Source organism: Gossypium arboreum, chromosome 8, assembly GCF_025698485.1.
Source record: "Gossypium arboreum isolate Shixiya-1 chromosome 8, ASM2569848v2, whole genome shotgun sequence".
NCBI lineage: Eukaryota > Viridiplantae > Streptophyta > Magnoliopsida > Malvales > Malvaceae > Gossypium > Gossypium arboreum.
In genome coordinates, this window is record NC_069077.1 from 95,583,804 (window position 1) to 95,590,637 (window position 6,834).

Genomic DNA, 6,834 nt, shown 5'->3' on the forward strand with positions numbered 1-6,834 from the left:
TGGAAGGAAATTGTTAAGTCTTCAACCTACTCAAATGATCTCATTTAGTCAACTTCTTTGACGAAAAAGCTTGACTCTTCCTCAAATGGGGACTTCGCTACATCAATTACTTTGACCATATAAGTTTACCTACTTGGAACACCTCTCCTAAAGACTACACCTTGCCTTGCATGGACATTGACTTCTATCTCAGGTTTTAGCACATGTACTTTACCTGATCAAATCAAAGCCTACTTAGCAAACTTACAATTAGTGGGACAATTGATCTCAAAAGACTCACTTTGTAACACCCCATACTTGATCTTGTCATCGAACCCAAGCTATAGAATGTCACATTACCCACCTAAATGGCTCTTTATTAACTCCCAACCTAACCTCCAACACACCAGCTGTTTATAACATAAAATGTGCTTAAGTTATTATTGAATAGCAAAATATGTGTGAGTACTTACAACAAAACTCTATTAAACCAGCTTGCATACAAATAAGGGTTCGCATACTTAATAAGTTAAGGGTTCATTTATATATATGCAAGTAAAATATGCACTGATTTAAGACAACCCAAAATCGCAAACTCACTTTGTAGGCTTTAGGGTACGCAATGACAGAAACGTGCGAACCTACTTTACTATAATTAACTTAGCAACTGTTTCCTTGAGGCATATAGTTATATACAAAAAGGAACTAATAACATGTGAACTTTAAGTTTTTGCAACACAATGCCCTTAGGAAACACAATATTGGTTCGCAAATAAAATATAAAGACAACTATTAGGAAACATAAAGAAAATAACTAGGTCCTAACACAAGCAGTGAAGTCATCAGAAAGATATCTCTAACCCCAAACAGAAACCCATATTGCCTTTAATCCAGGGTACGCTTGTTCTACCTTTCCAGAGTTTTTGGTTCTTGGATCACTTGCCTTCTCGCGGCTCACCTTGTAATCTAGCTATCTGAAATGTTTAGGAGGGAGTGTGTAAGTTCTTGCAAACTTATTGAATATACATGAAAGAATAACTAAAAAGCACATGTAAAAAATAAGATAAATAGGAACTTTGGCAAATTATTGAGCTACGAATCGGGTCCACCATACTTACATGAAACCTAGTTCACCAAAACTTACAGTTAGATAGCATCAAATTGTAAAACATTGTATTTCAGAAAACAAAATTTCATACATATGATCTTTACTGTTGGATAAATGGATCTCCTTATAACACCTCAAAATGACTCACACAATCTTAAAATGTCCTATAAGTGTAGTATAAAGCCAGACACTCTCCAACGCACCAATATTTCTCATTGAATAAAGCTAAGCTCAACATTTCCTTATCTCTCCAACCTGTCTTAGGGCCTCACTGCCCAAAACATAAAACATATGAGTGAGTACTCATAATTCTATAGCACGCCATTATATCTAAAAATTACAGAAAAGTATAGCGTCAAAACACATACTTAAAAATATAGAGCTCGTAATTCATGGAGAGCTCATAGAGCTTATAGCGATCGTCATATAAAGCTTAAGTATCACTATTCATGAAAACAAACAGTTAAAACACAATCATAAAAATAGAGTTATTAAAGAAACATTACTCTCAGAACTTAGGTTAAGACCCTAAGCTCTTGATTAACATTGTGGTTTGCACATACAAGTGGCAATCCCTGAACACTTACAAATTTGTTGAAAACTTAGGCAAGCTTCACTTTTTCCTTGTCTTTTCTTGTCAATAGTTCTTGATTTCTAAGAGCTAATTATTAGTTACTTAGAACTCAATAACAGAATAATCGATGATGAATTTGAGAGAATTCAGAATATGAACTTTCTAATGGAAAGGGGCTTAATTTATAGGCACTTAGTGTTTTAGTGTTCATAAGATACTCTAGTTGTAGTAGAAGTAAGAAATAGTTACATGCATGAATGATGTTGTAGCATATGTTGACTTCCTAATTTAGGTATAACTGCTCTTTTCACACATGGCCAAAAATTGTGACTCTAGATCACCAACTTATTGGCGAACTCCTGTTTGCCAACCTACTGATGGACTCTTGTCTGCCAAACTTACTGGCGAACCTCAGTTCACCAATCATGCTAGTGATCTCAACTTGCTAGTCCCAAACCAATATGTTCGATTCACCAGGCCCACTGGCTACCACTACTCACCAAATCTTCTGGCGGATACATGTTCGCCAATTCCTTTGGTGAACCCCTATTCGCCAGACCTACTAACTAATACCTACTCGACTAACTCTTTGGCGAACTCCTACTCGCCAGACTCCAAACTCCTAAGCCTTATCTTGAGATGTTACACATTTGAAGTACCTATATACATACACCTTCAATCAACAAAGAGAGGTATTTAGACACACTCTACCTATTGCCACTCTTCTAAAAGACTTTCTTTGCCTTTTTTTCTTTAATAGATATGCCTCTCAATATACTCAAATTGTCACTAACCACCCAAACCACCTTCGTGTATCAATATATGTAATAATTTTATGGACAAATTTTATTGATCTCGATTTATCTCTTTGGCTATAACAATTTCCAAATTTTAATGGATGGATATTTGATATTGTTTGACCTAATTCCTGTAATAGCCCGTTTTAGTTAAATTGAAATAGTAGTTTCGGGACCACAAATCTAAATTCAAAATATTTATTTTATTATTATTTTAATGTTTACAACATGATTGAGTGATTGTTTGAAAGTTTCGTGGAGTAATTTTATTGTTTAAATGCTTAATTTGATAAAAATGACTAAATCGCGTAAAGCGTAAAAGTTGTGTTCTATTAGCTAAAGGTGTTTAATAGCTATAGAGCCTTAAAGTTAAGGTACTTAAGTGGTAATTATACCATTAACATGATAGTGAATGATAGTGACTTGGTAAATTTGAAATTATTAATGTTCATTAAGGTTAATTTAGTAATTTGGTTCTTAAAGGTTAATTAATTTAAACAAAAACCATTTTATTCATTATCATCTTCATCTAGCATATTATACAAGAGAAAGAAGGCCATTTTCTTAGCTTCAATATTCTTCCATGCTATTCTTCCTCAATTAGGTATGGTTTTTCCCCCTTTTTAATGATTTTTACGTTTTAGAAATTGTTGCAACTTATTCTAACTAGCCCAAGGATTAATTTGCAAAATTGTTAAAGATTTTAGATGTTTCCATTGATGAACACATGTGTGTTTTGATGTTTGATGATAGATTATGAATATTTGTTATGAATTATACAAGTTTTGTAAAGTGATTTTTAGTGAAAATGTAAATTAGGGATTAAATTGAGAAATATTGAAACTTTGTGGTTAAAATGTGAAATAAATGAGAAATATGGTCTGATAAGGGCATTATATTAATTCAGATATCATGAGGATTAAAGAAAATTCATGAATTTGTGATTTTGTGTAATAAGGAGTAAATTATAAAAATGTGAAAAGTTTAGGGGCAAATATGTAAAATAGCCCTAATGTGTAATTTAGACTAAATTGAATAAATACATGATTTAATAAGTTAATTTTGAATATATTTAGATGAACAAAAGTGGAATTTAGATCTAGATCAGGGGAAAACTAAAGTTATCGACTAATCAACTTATTTCGTCATTTCCCCATTCAAGGTAAGTTCGTATGCGATAAATTTCAATAAAATTGTATTTCATATGCTTTGATATTGTATAAATTATGAATACGAGACTGTGGATATGAATAATAGTGATTCAATGATGATTCGACATTCGAAATCCCATTTGAACCTTAGGAATAATGTAGGATGCTAGTGACATGTCATTAGGGGATACATTGAGTTGGCTTCGGGCCAGATATAGCACTTCGGGTGCAAGATATACTAATTTGGCTTCAGGCCATGATATAGCACTTCAGGTGCAAGTTATACTGATTTGTTTTCGGGCCATGAATATTGGCTGATTTGGCTTTGGGCAAAGATATTAGTACTTCAGAGATAAGTTACCTTGATTTGGCTTCAGTTCATGGTATAGGTACTTATTGTGTGAAAACCTTGAGTATCCAACTTCTATTCCTAATGGTTCAACGGGTATGCAAAAGAGGTGGATGAGTATGGGATTGATGTTAAATGATACATGTACGTACAAGAATTATATAAGTTTCAAATTGAAGAAACTTGTAAAGGTAGTGTATAATCTCACAATTGATAATTTGAAAGGTTTTTTAACCAATGGAAGTTACATATTGGTGTATTCAAATTATTGAGTTATATTTAGGTGATTTCATTAAGTTTATTTCATACGAGTTTACTAAGCTTTATAGCTTACATCTTTTATTTTTCTATGTTTTATAGTGAACTTAAGGCTAGCTCGGATTGGGGATCATCAGAGATCACTTCACACTATCCACCTATCACTTGGTATCTATAAATTTTGGTATTTAAGTATATGTCATGTATAGGGAATTTGGTTATTTTGTATAACATCCTGATTTTGGGCTTAGTCGGAACAGTGGTTTCAGGACCACAAATTCGACGAGGAAAATTTTATTTTTATTATATTTTTATGGTCTACGATTTCACGGAATGATTTTGTGAAAATTTCGCTCAAAAATTTCAACGTTTGGGCACTCAATTTGGTCAAAAGGACTAAATTGTAAAAAGTACAAAAGTTGAGTTTTACATGTTAGAAGTGTTTAATTGTTATGAGTTTTTAAATAAAAGGTCCTTAAATGGTAGTTATACCATTTTGAAGTTTGTGGACAAAAATTGGACATGGATGGAATTTTTTTGAAAGTTTAGTAGTAAGGGCATTTTGGTCATTTGTATATTAAATGAAATAAAATGGGAAAAATAACACAAAATGGTCATCTTCTCCATATGGAGGCTGAAATTAGCATGGGGAAGCCATGGCTAGGGTTTTCAAGCTTTCCAAGCTCAATAGTAAGTCCGTTCTAGCCAGTTTTTCAAGTTCTTTACGTTTTTGGAATCCTCAGAACTTGATTAAGCTTATGCTAGCAATAATTCAACCTAGGGTTCAGATTTGGAAAAATACCCATAGGTGAAATTTGTGTATTTTGGTGTTTTATGATAGAATATGAGGTTTTAAATTATGTTAGACAACTTGTGCTGCTCGGTTTTAAGTGAAAACGAGTAAAAGGGCTTAATCGGTAAAAATACCTAATAGTCATAAGTGCATGTTAGAGTGAGAATTTGATGTTGTCATAAGGGAAAAATGATCAGCATGTCATAAAACATAAGAATAAAGGATGAAGTTTAATTCCCGAGCCTAGGGGCAAAAGTGTAATTATGCAAAAATTTAGGGGCAAAATGGTAATTTTGCTAAAGTTCGTATTAAAGGCTGTTTTAATGAATGTATGCATTAAATAAATTAATTTGGTATTATAGATCAAGAGAAACGAGATTGAAGTCGTAATCGATGGAAAAACAAAGTTTATAAGGAATAGGCCAGATTGCTAATATTTTGTATCGAGGTAAGTTCGTATGATAATAATAATGCAATGTTATGTTTGAATTATATTTCTTACTATTATTGCATATATTGTATGATTTAATATATTGGAAAAATTTTTGGAATGGTGTTTATGATGTGGAAATATGACATGAAAGAATGTTACATGAAGTGCAAGAAAATGATGATACATGACAAGTGATATATGAAATATGTGATTTATGTTATGTAAATTCTTAAAAGCTGATTTTCTATTTGAGTTGTGTCTTATTATACTATGAATGGACAATTGGTACTATGGATGGTGAGATCGACACTTCGAGTAAGTTCGTATATAAATAATCTATTGATTCTTTTTATGTTAATATATTTTGATATCATATGAAATGCGGCTGCCTATCAAATGATTATTTGATGTAAATTATGAATTTAAATTGATTACGGACAATTTAATAAAATGTTGAAAAGTGAGGAATTTCCGGGTTGAACCTTCAGAATAGAAACGATACCAATGAGCTATTGTGAGGTCACGTGTGTAGTACTAAGTGCAGGCTACTACGTGTACCAGATAATTGGTCGCATGTGTAGTACTAAGTGCAGGCTACTATGCGTACCTCATAACTTCGCTCATGTGTGTATTACTAAGTGCAGGCTACTACGTGTATCAAATGGTTAGGTCACGTGTGTAGTACTAAGTATAGGCTACTACGTGTACCGGATAATTGGTCGCATGTTTAGTACTAAGTGCAGGCTACTATGCGTACCTGATAACTTTGATCACGTGTGTAGTACTAAGTGCAGGCTACTACGTGTATCGATGGTTATGTCACGTGTGTAGTACTAAGTGCAGCTACTACGTGTACGGATAATTGGTCGCATGTGTAGTACTAAGTGCGAGCTACTATGCGTGCAGATAGCTTCGCTACAAGTGTGGAAATGAGAAAATGTGCAGCAATTATGTATCCATTATTATTCGATGAGTTTAACGGAAATCGATTAAGTGAAAATAAATGTGAAAGTGATTATGTGATGAAAAAGTGAAAGTATATGTTTATTTTAATTTATGAGCAATATGCTCGATATTTGAGCAAACCTCGGTAAAATGGAAGGGATTAAGTGAAATTGTGCAAAAGTGAACTTTAGTAGTAAAACAGTGTTGGACAACAAACAAGGCATGAATTTGAAAATTTACCAAAAATTACGTAAGTTGAATTAAATTTCAAATAAAATATGTAATTAAAGTTTATTGAGTCTATTTTCACATAAAAGAAACAGGGAAGCAAAAGAATACCATATTATGTGATATTTGAATTCTTGTGAGACGATGTCGAATGAATTCGAGATCCCTGCTCGACTTGAAAAATTGTTAAAAATTATAGAAAAATAATTTTTGGGTATA